The sequence below is a fragment of the Peromyscus californicus genome, unplaced genomic scaffold (genome assembly GCF_007827085.1).
Source record: "Peromyscus californicus insignis strain IS unplaced genomic scaffold, ASM782708v3 Scaffold_15__1_contigs__length_86483966, whole genome shotgun sequence".
Classification (NCBI taxonomy): Eukaryota; Metazoa; Chordata; class Mammalia; order Rodentia; family Cricetidae; genus Peromyscus; species Peromyscus californicus.
The window spans coordinates 83,058,380-83,071,897 of NW_026294447.1; the positions used below are offsets into that span (position 1 = coordinate 83,058,380).

General features: G+C 37.3%; 1 pseudogene; it reads right to left on the bottom strand.

Moving 5' to 3' along the window:
* Positions 1 to 4,828: 4,828 nt before the first annotated feature.
* Positions 4,829 to 7,401, bottom strand: LOC128110582 (non-structural maintenance of chromosomes element 1 homolog; annotated as a pseudogene).
* Between the last annotated feature and the right edge of the window lie 6,117 nt (positions 7,402 to 13,518).

Genomic DNA, 13,518 nt, shown 5'->3' on the forward strand with positions numbered 1-13,518 from the left:
ACCTTCCCTTCGTAGCTATAGATATAGCCTAGCTCCCGACAGTCAGGATACCTTTCCCTTCACAGCTGTAGGTATCCAAGACACTACCTTCACAACTATAAGTATAGCCTGGCTCCTGACAGTCAGGATACCTTTCCCTTTGGAGCTGAAACATTTGCAGGCCAGAACTAAACAAGAAGTATATACAAGGTATGCTTTATATGTTGAATCTTCTCTTTATTTATATTTTTTTCTATGAGTACATTTGTAGCTGCATTTTTAGGTATAGAGAATGGCCATAACCAAAACATGTTACTAACATACTTGTTTTGTTAATAAAGGAAAAATTCTTATTTTCCAACTATTTCCTAAAAGCAGTGGATAATTTTTTAGTGCAGCTTTCATTTCAGATCCAGGAATCTTTAAGACCCACTATTCTTGTTAAAATTTTACCTATACCTTCAACATCTACCACCCTGCTTCTTCAACCTTATTTCAAGTTGTGGACATAACCTGGACACATTCCAGTTTGCCAGTTGTGAGTCCTCAAGGCAGCGCCTTGAGTTTTAATGTTCATCTCAACTGACTCATCATGCAAGGGAACTCTGAAGCCAAGTTGTTGTTAGTGTAAGGGCACTTGTCTTTGCTTGTGTGAATGACATTGCACCACTTTTATACATTTGACACTCCCAAGTGGCTTCAGAACTGACATATTTGGAACTTAACCCAAAAATTATGAATGAAAATTAATTTTTTCCTCTAACTTATACAGTAATTGAGCCTTTGGGCTTTCAGAATATAATGGGCTAAAAATTTTGTGTTAATAGTGAAAAATAAACCATGACTTACTTTAAAAAGATGAAACATTTCTCGATGTAAATTGTAGTTCACTGAAAGCACATGGAAGAAACCTGTGAGATAGCACTGATATGCAAATGATGTGCAAATTAAAGACACAGTTTGCAGAGAGACTTATAGTTCAGTGTCATCATAGTTTGAGAGGTTATAAGGAGATACAGTCCTGGTCTACCCACATGACTCCCTCTTTGTTGGGGAAGACAAGCTCCATCACTCCTGGTTGGAGTACCAAGTTAAGTATCTTTGAAATTGCAGTCACTGCTAAGAAGTCCAAGGACAATGTGGTTAAGAGGGGACACGCCAGAGTCAGGAAGCCTATATCAGAACTCTGACATCATCATTCATTGCTCATGTGATTTGGAGGTTGCTTCATTTGTTTGGTCTACAGTCTCCATGTCTTATGAAATAAAGACAATAGGTGATTTAACCCACAGAAGGTTATGTAGATGGAGTTAAATCATTTAGCACAATAACTGGCAAAATTTAAGTACTTATTAAGGGTGAACACCTGGGTTTTAAAATTTTTTTTATTTTATTTTTTAATAAAGAGGCTTTAAAATGCTCTTTATTCTCTGGAGTACTCACTGTGACCCAACTAGAACTAACCTGTCGTTGGTGTTGAAATACCTGCTACTGATACATGTATTTTTTTCTCAATTTCTCTAAATATTGCACTGTCTTACAACAGGCCATGAGGATGTTAAATGACAGGGAGTTAACAAGGGTATGTGAAACATATTGAAACATCTTTCAAAATAGAACTTTTCATGTCCCCCAGACCCACATATGACTGTGGAGTAAACAATGACTAACACAATTATAGCTCTGACTTATTTGGTTTTTAGCATTCTTGTAAGATGTATTTTATTGTTCTGAAAATTTTACAGTAATTCTTGATGGGGAATGCTACAGGGTTAAAAGGATAGCTTTTGGATTTTGTTATCAAGAATTTAAAATCTTTCCCAGGGTTAGTGGTGCACACCTTTGATCCCAGCACTCAGGAGGTTGAGGCAGGCAGATCTCTATGAGTTTGAAACCAGTCTGGTCCATACAGAGACTTCTAGATCAGCCAGGGTTCAAATATTGGTTGTAGTATTAAGGCAATTCCACGTAGTTAAAAGGGAGGTTTATTTTGTGGGGTAACTTACAAGTAAAGGGATAGGTTACAGGGTCCAGGAAAGGTGTAGCGCAGTCCAGCGGTGTTCTCTGGAAAACTCTGCTCGATCTACCTCCAGCGTACAGGATCCAGGAACCAAGAGCGCTGGCACATCCGGATCTTGGGTCTTAAGGGCTCCTGTCTCGGCCCTGCCTTGTAGGCGTGACAGTTACTGAAGCCTCAGTGGGGGTAGTACTTCCAGGTCAAAGCTGGAACAGCTACCCACTACATTCAAAGTGAGAATTTTTTTCAAAAGAATTAAATTTCTTGGATAGTTCTTACATTTCGCTGTCATTTGCCATCAATAACTTTTTTTTGGTGGTTGTTGATATTGTTCTTGTTTCTATGACAGGGTATAGATCAGATGGTCTGAACTCCCAGCAGTCTTCCTGTGTCTGCCTCTCAGGTGCAAGGGCTACAGGTGTGAGCCACACATCCAGCTTCATTTTTAAGGGTAGTTATGGTTTTGGACTATCGTTACTGGAAATTTGAGGGATATAGTTGTTCAGAAAGAGAACACAACTATTTGTATACTGAAAGCAATTACTGGTTTATTTATTTAAGAGTGTCTCATTGTGAAGCTCTAATTGACCTGGAATTTGCTATGTAGACCTCAGATTCACAGAGACCCATCTGCCTCCTGCCTCCTGCATGCTGGAATTTAAAGTTGTGTGTCACCATGCCTGGCCAGTGTTGTTTCACTTTTAAATTATGGTACATTTAATAAAAAATGTGAAGATAAGTTCACTGGACCTTCAAATTTTAATAGTATACTAGTATACTATTAAATATAAATAGTATAATAGATCCTTAAGTATCTCTATATACGTAATTTATGTCTATAAAATTAAGTTACACACATCTGAATTACAAAGATATCCCTTTACTTTGTCATCTACAATGGAGTTGATTATGCAGACTTCAGTCTTTACCCCAACATCAGAGACTGAGATTGGAACACAGCAGCTTCTGTTGACAGGGATATCAAGGATATAATGCCTTATTATTAATACTAATCTCTAAAGTTAGAGATATGGTAACTTGCCGGGCGGTGGTGGCACATGCCTTTAATCCAGCACTTGGGAGGCAGAGGCAGGCGGATCTCTGTGAGTTCAAGGCCAACCTGGGCTACCAAGTGAGTTCCAGGAAAGGCGCAAAGCTACACAGAGAAACCCTGTCTCGAAAAACCAAAAAAAAAAAAAGAAAAACCAAAAAAAAAAAAGAAAAAAAAAAGAGATATGGTAACTTGAAATAGCTATCCTTCCCTTGGTATTTACCTTCTAAATTCTGATTATAAATGTGCTAGCCATTAGAGTCCTGTAAACATTATTTCCTCTTTTTTAAAAGATCTTCATTTGCCTAGAAAAGCCCACATTAGTTTGAATTACTTCTTATAGTTTATATGGTGGTAATGTCTTCAGGATAATATAAACATTAAAAATTAGAGATTGTTCATAGTTATTTAGAGGAAGTAAAACCACACTTAGAAAAGAAATTTTATACATAAAATATAAGTTGTAGGTCAGAAGATCAATTTTTGAAATTTAGCTTGGCTGCAAAAAAAATTTAAAATGCCTTTCCACTTAGAAATTTCATCTCTGGAAATCTTCTTAATAGCTATCTCACTAAGTGCATAATGATTTTACAAAGATATGCTTAAAACATTTGTAAGAAAAAAAAATAAACATTCCTTCAGTAGAGAATGAGTTAAATTAGACGTTTTTCTAAAAGTAGACCTTCAGGTAGTCCCATACAGAGATATCCAGCTTGTATTAAGTTAAAAAAATCAATTTGTGCAGTATCTTTAGATCTAGGTAAAGTGTAGCCTCTGCATGCTTGGTATGTGTTTATTTCTGAAGGATAAAGAAACCAGTAGGCTAACTCAACAGGTTAAGTGGGTCTTGAGAAGAGGAACATGTACTTCATTCCCTTTTGTGCTGTTAATAACAGTTTTAACCAAAAATTAGCAATCTTTAAATCATATAATTGCTAACAAGGATTAGCAAAAATATACTAAAAAAAATCCCCCCAAGCTATTAAATGATTTGTCTCTTGTGCCTTTGATATAATGTCATAGTGGGCAGGGCAGTAATGGCACATGCTTTTAATCCCAGCACTCGGGAAACAGAAACAGGCAGATCTCTGTGAGTTCTAGGCCAGCCTGATCTACAGAGCAAGTTTCAGGACAGTCAGGGATACACAGAGAAATCCTGTCTATGAAAAACCATATGTATATATCTGCAGTGGATTTTTATTTCCATAATGGTACTTTCATACAGAAAGCAATTTGGAAAGTATCTTCCCAGAGTAAAGAAATAATTACAGCATTAATACTTCCATAGGAAGAGGAATTCTATATTTTTGGTGCTATATATTAATGTTTAAAATTACTATAAATCATTGGTATACCAGTAATTTGGGGCCTATGATGATCAAGATTGCTTAAATCCTGGACCAGTGTACAGTGTAGTGTTATATCAGCAGGTCATCCTCTGAACTCCTTAAAAATTAATGTTTTATTGAAAAATGGGAGTAATTCTCACTTATTAGTTTTCAGATGTTGCATATCCCGAGTTTTAGCGCATATGTAAAATATGAATATTATTGTATATACACAGATACAGAAGTAAAACATTTGCACATATGTAAATGTATGGTATCTATAACATAAAAAGTAAAATACTTTGGAGTCTTGTAAAACCAAAAATGACTAAGTATCACTAAGAGAAATTTCCATATGCAGCTTCTCTTTAGCAATGTCATTTTAAATATAACAATTTTAATTAATTTCTGACAAGGTTTTATTTTATTGGAGTTCCTTTTTAGGGTCTTAATTTGAATAAAAATCAAAGTAAAGAAGTGGATATTGGGATAAGTATTTTAACTAACTTTATTACTTATTTGCCAACAGGAACTTTTACTAAAAACATGTCAAGAGCCAGAATCAACAAGGGAGGCAGTTCATGTGCCCTGGAGATGGCCAGGCTCTGCCTAGGCGGGCCGTGAGGGTCAACTCACCAACAGCCGGAGCCATGCAGGACACAGCCAGTGCTGCCTCGTCTACAAGGACTTTCTGCTGGACTTGGAGATGCCAGCCTCCCTCTCGCTCTCAGGGTTGGGGACTTCTGATATGCCGTGGGGCCAGTAGTCTTTACAGTGGGGGCAGTGTGGTTCGGAGGTGACTGACATACTGGGCCATGCAAGGGAAATACATACTAATACCCATGCCTCTCAGCTTTGACCGTGGATGAGGAGGCTGTGGCAGATCTTTGCATATCTTCACTGCATCTAGGCAGGTCTCTCGGGCGAACTGCTCCACCTCCAGGATGGCCGGGCCATGCAGAGTGAACTCCCCTTCCTTCTCAAAAAGCTACTCGCTCTGCACGAACTTCTACAGGGCCGGCTCTGCTTTCTTCTTCCTCATCCTTTTGCCTTTGAGTTGATCAACCAGATTCAAAATGTTTGTAGAAGAAGCAAAGCCAGCTTCTGAGTCGATGATCAGTTCCAAGATCTTTCCAAACAGAACCAGCCCGTTCTCTACAAAATCAGTGGCCATTTTGGAAAATGAAGGTGTAGCAAGATTCACCAGTGTATAAATGGGTCTCCTTTATCCCAACATACAAGGACGCCAAGGCCCTGTTGATACTGTTGATGAAGTCCTTCAGCTTATCCACAGTAGCATTTAGGTCATGGATCTTGTCACAGTAGCTCTGCAGGCGCCTAACCTCCCACTCCTCCAGCACACGTGAGTCAGCGGTGCTGACGGATATGATGGACATCTGTCACGGCACCCAATCTTCTGCGCGGCCCTGCATGTCCCAGGGAGCCCATGACTGGAAGCTGGCCAGTGGCTTAACTAACTCTAACACTAAGTAATCTCAGCACATTTCCTCCAAACTCAGGTTTTTATCTGCCTCATTTATGTGTAGTTTACAAAATTTACAAATCAATTTACTAACAAAAAAAATCTACTTTTAAACTCAAAAAACCTTTATTGATTTCAAGCTAAATACTAGATACTTGTTTTTGCACAGACATTTGCTTCCTAATATTTAGTAGAAATTGCGTATACAATTAAAGAAGAGCATGTACAGAAAAATGCATTTACTTGTATAGATGACTGTGTATTAAGAAATAATGGATAATTTTTGTTTGTGGCTTTTATATAAAACAAGCCCATGGACTTATTTCCCCTATAAACTTTTTCTTATGGCATTATAATAATGAAAAGAAGAGCATTTTAGAAACAAAGCTTCTTTTACGGGCATATATGCCTTGCTTTAACACATAAAATAGAAACACCCATTTCCATACTGCAAATGCCAAATGAAAATTTTAGTCTTAGTATAGAAGCATATACTCTGTATAAGCAAATTCTCAGTATAGAAGCGTATACTCTGTATAAGCATATACTCAGTATAGAAGGATATACTCTGAATTTCACAGCTTACCCCCAAGTCAGCTTGTTACTATGTCATTGAGTTGCCCAATGGTACTCTAGAAGAGAACAGAGGGGCTGTGAAAACATTAGTTATATTTCTTCTTATTAAAACTCTGTTTCATCGCCGGGTGGTGGTGGCGCATGCCTTTAATCCCAGCACTCGGGAGGCAGAGCCAGGCGGATCTCTGTGAGTTCGAGGCCAGCCTGGGCTACCAAGTGAGTCCCAGGAAAGGCGCAAAGCTACACAGAGAAACCCTGTCTCGAAAAACAAAAAAACAAACAAACAAACAAAAAAAAAACCTCTCAATAAATGGTTTAACACATAATATGTTTTTAAATATATATTCTAAACATATATTTTAAATATATGTTTTAAAATACTTAAGTATCAAGTGAGCGCATCCAGAGGGAGTTTTTAATTACCTTTTCTACTGATGCACAGAACACAAAGCATTTGCTCCTTGAGAAGCACCTCAGAACAGGAAGAGCCTGAGGTGATCTCCCTTTTGCTTGACATCTGTACTCTATCCCTGCCTCCTCCTGAGGAAAAGAGCTGTTCCCATTCATGCACAAAGCACCCCTTCCTGAGCATCTGGAACCCCATCCTCTCTGCGTGATCGTCATTTATTAGACCAGTATTTCCTCATTTCTTATCAAGCATGAACTAAGTAACTGATTTTTTGGGGGGTGGGGGGAGATGTTGTTTAATTAATGAGCTTGGGTACTTTATTCAATTTTAAAATGATGAAAATTTTAGAATAACGTTGTTCTTAACTGGAGGAAAATTTTGACTTTCACAGGGCTATGGAACGTATTTGGTAAGCACTGCTGTTTGAGTTCTACTTTACTATCTACTGCACATTTGATCATTTGACCCTGGAAGAGCGGCCAGACTCTCCAGTCTTCAGGGTAACACCCAGTGGTGAGAAGAGATTGGGATACAGGGCTGAGTTTCCAAGTAACTCTGTTTTTCTGCTCTTACTTTTTTTTTTTTTGTTAAATTGATCATATTTATGGGTAGAAATAAAGGCGAATTTATAAAATTTTAGCGAAAGTAATCTTTTTCTTTAATAAATGCATAGCTTTTCTAAATAGCACAGTTAGATTTAAGAATGAGCTTTACCTATTGCTATACAGACCAAAACCAAAACAGGATTTGTTTCTAACTGCTAACTTTTTCTGAGACAGTGACTTCTGTCACTATTGACACTGGGTAACATGCCACCTTAGTCAATTAGAATTCATTAAGAACCAACAGTTTACCCACTGAGAGCTTTCTCTTTAAGGTCAATGAAATAAAAATGTTAAAGCCGGCATTGTGAATATTTACCCCTTGTAATGGTGAAGTTACTTTATTTTTAGCCTCCTTTTGATTAAAACTAGTGGTCAAAGATGACAAAGCCCTCAGAAGTGATTCTGAGGGTAAAGTGCCGGGTCGACCCAGGCTGCAATCACAAACAATTAGGAAGAACGTACCAAACACTTCATTTCTTTTTCCAGGCTGCATGGCAAATTGCATTTAACATTTCAGGCTTGTTGCATTTTAAAATAAGGTCTCAAACTAAGCAATTTACAAGACAACTTCAATCAACAGATACTGCTTAAATTTTTGTTATTGCTATAGAAATGAAAAGAATGATTGTCTGTGTGTGTGATTAGCCTTGAAGATTGCTTTGGGAAGAGTTTGACAGTCCTTATAACGTGTCCATTATCATTTACAATCTGTGTAGAATTGAATATTACATTGACTCTCAAAGACAGATTTATAAGGCTTCCTCTTTATCTGCTAATTTTAATTCCACAATTTTAACATGAAGAGGGAATCAATCCTTGTGGTGTTAATGTGTAGATAATGTACTTTTAATCATGAGTAAAATTGTTTCCCAGTCATTAAAAAAAATAAACATACAGTAGAATAAACTTAACCCAGTGCCTCCTATGTGCAAAAATTTGTGCTAAAGAGTTTGGCAGACAGATATATCCAACTTGAAGATGCTGTGGTTTAATGACTAAAATTTACAAAAAAGAAAAAGAAATGAACAAAATGAGGTAAGAAAAAATTGGCACTTTTGTGTTCTTATGGGTTCTTTGTGCATGTGTGTTTCTTATAATTTTTCTTTTTCTTAAATCCTGAATTTTAAAAACTTGGCTTGTTTTCGAGAGAGAGAGAAAGAAGGCATGGAGCTGGGTGGGTGGGCAGTTGGGGAGCATCTGGAAAGAGATGAGGAAGGGCAAACTGTTCAGAACACATTGTATGAAAATTATTTTCAACAACAAAAAAAAGAAAAGAGAAACAGCACCGACTGCAAGTAAGTTGTGTTGAATATTGCCTGCACTCCCTCATTTGCTATATATAAATTAAATCATATATGGATTAAATTGGCCGTATGCTGCACAACCACAGAGGTTCACTGCATGCCCACTTAGTTTGTGTTTATTAGGTGATAGATAATTGGTTAGAGGAGCAGTGGTTCACAGGAGACTAGCAGGACCTCCTGACATGTGTTCTTCTGTTTAGAATAGTGGGATAACAGAGATGTATAAAACAACTTTGGAAAGAAATTTAATATTAGCAATGGCCAAAAATGCCTATCTTTTAACTGATTAATATTTTCCTATGGGAATTATTGAAAGGGAGTATTTATCCAAAAATATGTTTTTTTTTATATATTTAAAAGCCAGAAAATAATTTTAGCAGCTGGATGGTGGTGGCACACAACTTTAATCCCAGCACTCAGAGGGCAGAGGCAGGCAGATCTCTGTGAGTTTGAGGCCAGCCTGGTCTACAGAGCAAGTTCCAGGACAGCCAGGGCCACACAGAGAAATCCTGTCTCGAAAAACAAAACAAAACAAAAAATTGAGCAACTTGAATGCTGCATCCTTTTATAGTTGAGAAAATTACAGTATTTTTCTTGGTTGAACATAATAGACCCATTAAAATTATAATTACTGCCAGGTGTGGTGATCCCAGAATTTGAAAGGCAGAAGCAGGTTTGTCTCTTTGAGTTTAAGGTCAGTCTAGTCCACACAGCTAGTTCTAGAACACTCAGGGCTACACTAACACTGTCACACACACACAAAAGATGATTATGTTGTCTTTGTAACATCATGAAAATATTTAGATAGATAACATAAAAAGTTGTATTTGGTATTTTAATTCTGTAAAAATATGCAAATGAGAAAACTTGGAAAAAATTTAACTGACAATTTTGTTAACATCATGTGGTGATATATTGTGTCCCCCAATATATTGTGCACCCTAATAAAGCTTATCTGAGGATCAAAGGAAAAAGCCAGCCAGTATATTAAACATAGAAGTCAGGCAATGGTAGCATATGCCTTTAATTCTAGCATTTGGGAGGCAGAGATCCACCTGAATCTCTGTGAGTCCAAGGCCACACTGGGGAACAGAATCAGGCATGATGACACACACATTTAATCCCAGCACTAACCATAGAGGTCTGGAGGTCTGTACAGACAGACAGGAAGTGATGTAGCTGGGTGGAGAGAGGAAGTGAGATGCAGAACAGAAACGTATATAGGTGTGGGTATACAGGGAGTAGGTCTCTTTGGCTGAGGATTTCCAAGTGGTAAGAACATGGCTGGCTTCTTTCTGCTTTTCTGATCTCTCAGTTTTTACCCCAATATCTGGCTCTGGTTTTTTTTTTTATTAATAAGACTGTTTAACATTTTGTCTTACAACATCATGATGATGTCTTGATGTCACTTTGAACAGTCATTTAACATCTTTTTTTCTAAGCATCACATATTATTTTGATATAGTAAACGATTATAATGTGCAACAGTATTTTTGTGCATTGTTGTGGGGATATAAAGTGATACAGCTGCTGTGGAAAGTATGATGGCTCTTCAAAAAAATTAGAACTACCATATGATAGCAATTCTGCTCTGAGTATGTACCTAACAGAACTGAAAACAAGGATTCAAGCAGAAATTTGTGCACATATTCATGGAAAGGTCACTTAAATTGCCCAGAGGTAGATGAATTGCTAAACCAAACGTGGTGTATGCACACCATCTCTAAGGAGGAGGAAAACTGTGACACACACTACAATATGGATACACCTTCAAAGCATGCCTGGTGAAACAGTCCACTCACACATTTGTTATACTGATATTCTATAACTGCACTTATATACGGTATTTATAGCAGTCAGATCCATAAAGACAAATAGTAAAATGGCAGATACCTTGCCTAGAGGAGAGGAATTTATTTAATGGGGACAAGGTTTGGAGCTTTTCAAGATAAAATGATTTTAAAGATGAATTAGGATAATGATGATGGTTGGACGGGAATTGTACACTTAAGATAATTTAAAATGGTAAACTTCATGTGCATTTCAATCTACATTCTACAGGAACAAAATGGCTAAGATGGGGTGAGAGCTGTACTCGCTGGTCGAGTGCTTACCTGCATTCAGGAGGACCCGGGTTCCATAACCCAGACATGGTAGCACACACTTCCTTATAACCTTAGCGCTCAGGAAGTGGAGGGAGTCCAAGTTCAAGGTCATCCCCTACCTAAAGAACTGGAGACCTGCTAGGCTTCTTAAGACCCTATCTTAATACATACATACATACATACATACATACATACATACATACATACACGCATACACACACACATACATACACACACATACATATACACATGCATACATACATAATTATGTAACATGTAAATTATATGTAATATTATCAAAAATGAAAAAATGTTCTGTGTATTTCATTGCAATATTTTCAGAAAGGGATCAAAAGTAGGGTCTTTTTTCTGTTAGAAATAAAAAAGGGGTCTAGTTTACAAAATAAGGGTACAGTACAATTAAAAAATTGAATTTATAGAGCAGCTTGATAAAGAATCTTAAATGCCACCAAATTATATTCTGTATAAACCGAAATTAGTCATTTAAAAATCTGTTCTACTTGAGTATTTTCTAGGCCTTTCTTTTCCTTAGTCCATAGGTGGTAGCAGAAAATGTCAATGTCAGTAGGTAGCAGCAAAAAATGTAGTTGTGAGTCTAAAATGAACTTTCAGTCACAACTTTAGAGGTGAAAGATGCTTACACGAGAGGTAAGAAGCTGGAGGTCCAAAGCAGTAAAGATTATACAAAGACATAATTACATAAACTTCTTATATAGTTGCTTGTTTCTATGGCTCTGTTTTGGGGATGTTGTTTTTTATATTCTCATAAGTTGGTTTTCTCATCCTTTTGATCCTAAGAGAGGTTGTATTCTCTTTACTTTTAGGAGTAATATGTTTTATAAATTTGTTTTACATCCCTACTACCACATTCTTGTCTTAAATAATATTCTTCAAATTACTGTAATTGAGACTCAAAATGAAAGTGATACTGTCATTTGTACCCCAGACTGAAGTTAGGCGTCACACTAAAAACATTTTTGGTTGCAAATGACAGCAATTTAATTGCCCCAAAGGCACGTCCTGGTTATCTAATTGAGAAGTCAAATGGCACGTCTAAGACATTTGGAGACTCAAACACTACTGCCAACAATATTCTTTGTTTTCATTGCCTTGTTCTTCAAACAAGCTCTTCAAGTGGCGGGCAAATGGCTACCAGAGACTCGTGCCACATCCTCACAGTTAGCCATTGTGATGAAGGACATAAACTAAGGAAATCACTCCCTAAGTCCAGATCCCAGCTGCAGGCTGTGTGTGCCCACTCCTGTGACTGGCAACCCCAATGTTCACTCAGAACAGGGATAGACTTTCAAAGAAGAATCTGGAGAGGGACTGGGAAAATTAGGCACAACAAAAGAATAGTTTCATTGTCTAATGAGCCAGTGTTTTCCCACTTTATCATGGAGGCTTCTTTATTTAGACCACTGATCACTCCTGCTCCTGTCCAGTCCACTGTCTCAGCCAATGGACTGTACAGTTGTCCTCCTAACATTTGAATCCCTTTCTTTTATGGAACTTGCTTCCAGTGGGAAGGCTGACCACATGTCCTGTTAGGGAAGGTGGAAAGTTCAAAGGCTGTTCAAAGAAACAGTTCCAGTTCATTTTGATGGCAGCCAGTACTGTTGGGGCCAGGAGCAAGAGAGCAAGGCACTGGCAACCTAATTAATGAACGACTTAATCCTGATGGTGTCACTCAGTTCCTGAGGTCTCATTCCAAAATCCGAGTTTTTCAGCCTTTCTGTTATGAGAGCTATATAATGACATCTATAAAGTATTTTTTTCTTTCAGCCAAAACCACTGCTTGGTATACAACTTATAGTAGTTATTTTGAAGAATAATTATTTTCTTCAAGATGCTAATGATGGGCGAATTAAGATATGATTCATGTTTCTCATGTATTTTACAACTTCAGATTCTAGAATTTATTATTTCATGACACCTCTTTTATGATGATACTAAATTTATTAAAGCAGGAAAGCATATCAATACATTTAAGAAACATTTTTCTAAAATATAAAAAGATACAACTCTTCTTTCAACTAACTAAAGCCAGTCAATATTAATACTTCCATGTTCTATAAGTAATGTGTGACATCTAGTTTGATTCTCTGTTTCAAGTTTGTTAAACTGCACACTTGCACCTTTGCCATTAATATAAATTAGTATCTTTTCCTTTTGAGCGGAAAGGGCTTGGCATAAGTACAATGATTGTTATAAGGCTGTAGAATTTACTATATTTATATGACCTGTGTTTTCCCTTATACATAGAAATGCATATAAATATGCTTATAAAATACCAGGTGTAGGCTATGTTTTTTCAAAATTCTAGTGGTGGCAGTTTAAACACTGTTTTTGTTGTTAATAATGGCTCAATACCTAAAGTGTCCTTCCAAGGTAAATTAACCAGGGAAATGCGCCAATTTTGACTTCATTGTTGAATGCCTGCATTCATCCCTTTTAGACTTAGCTCTCCATTTGCTGTTCCTCAGCACTCTATAGAATTCCAGCTTGCTCCACTTTTCACCTATTTTTTAACAGTTTAACACAGACGGTTGGATCAAGTCCATTGCTCCAATTGTGTGGAGCTTAAAAAGCTCGGCAGTGCCTCCCTCCCTCTTCCCATTGTGTCTGGCTTCCCTGAGT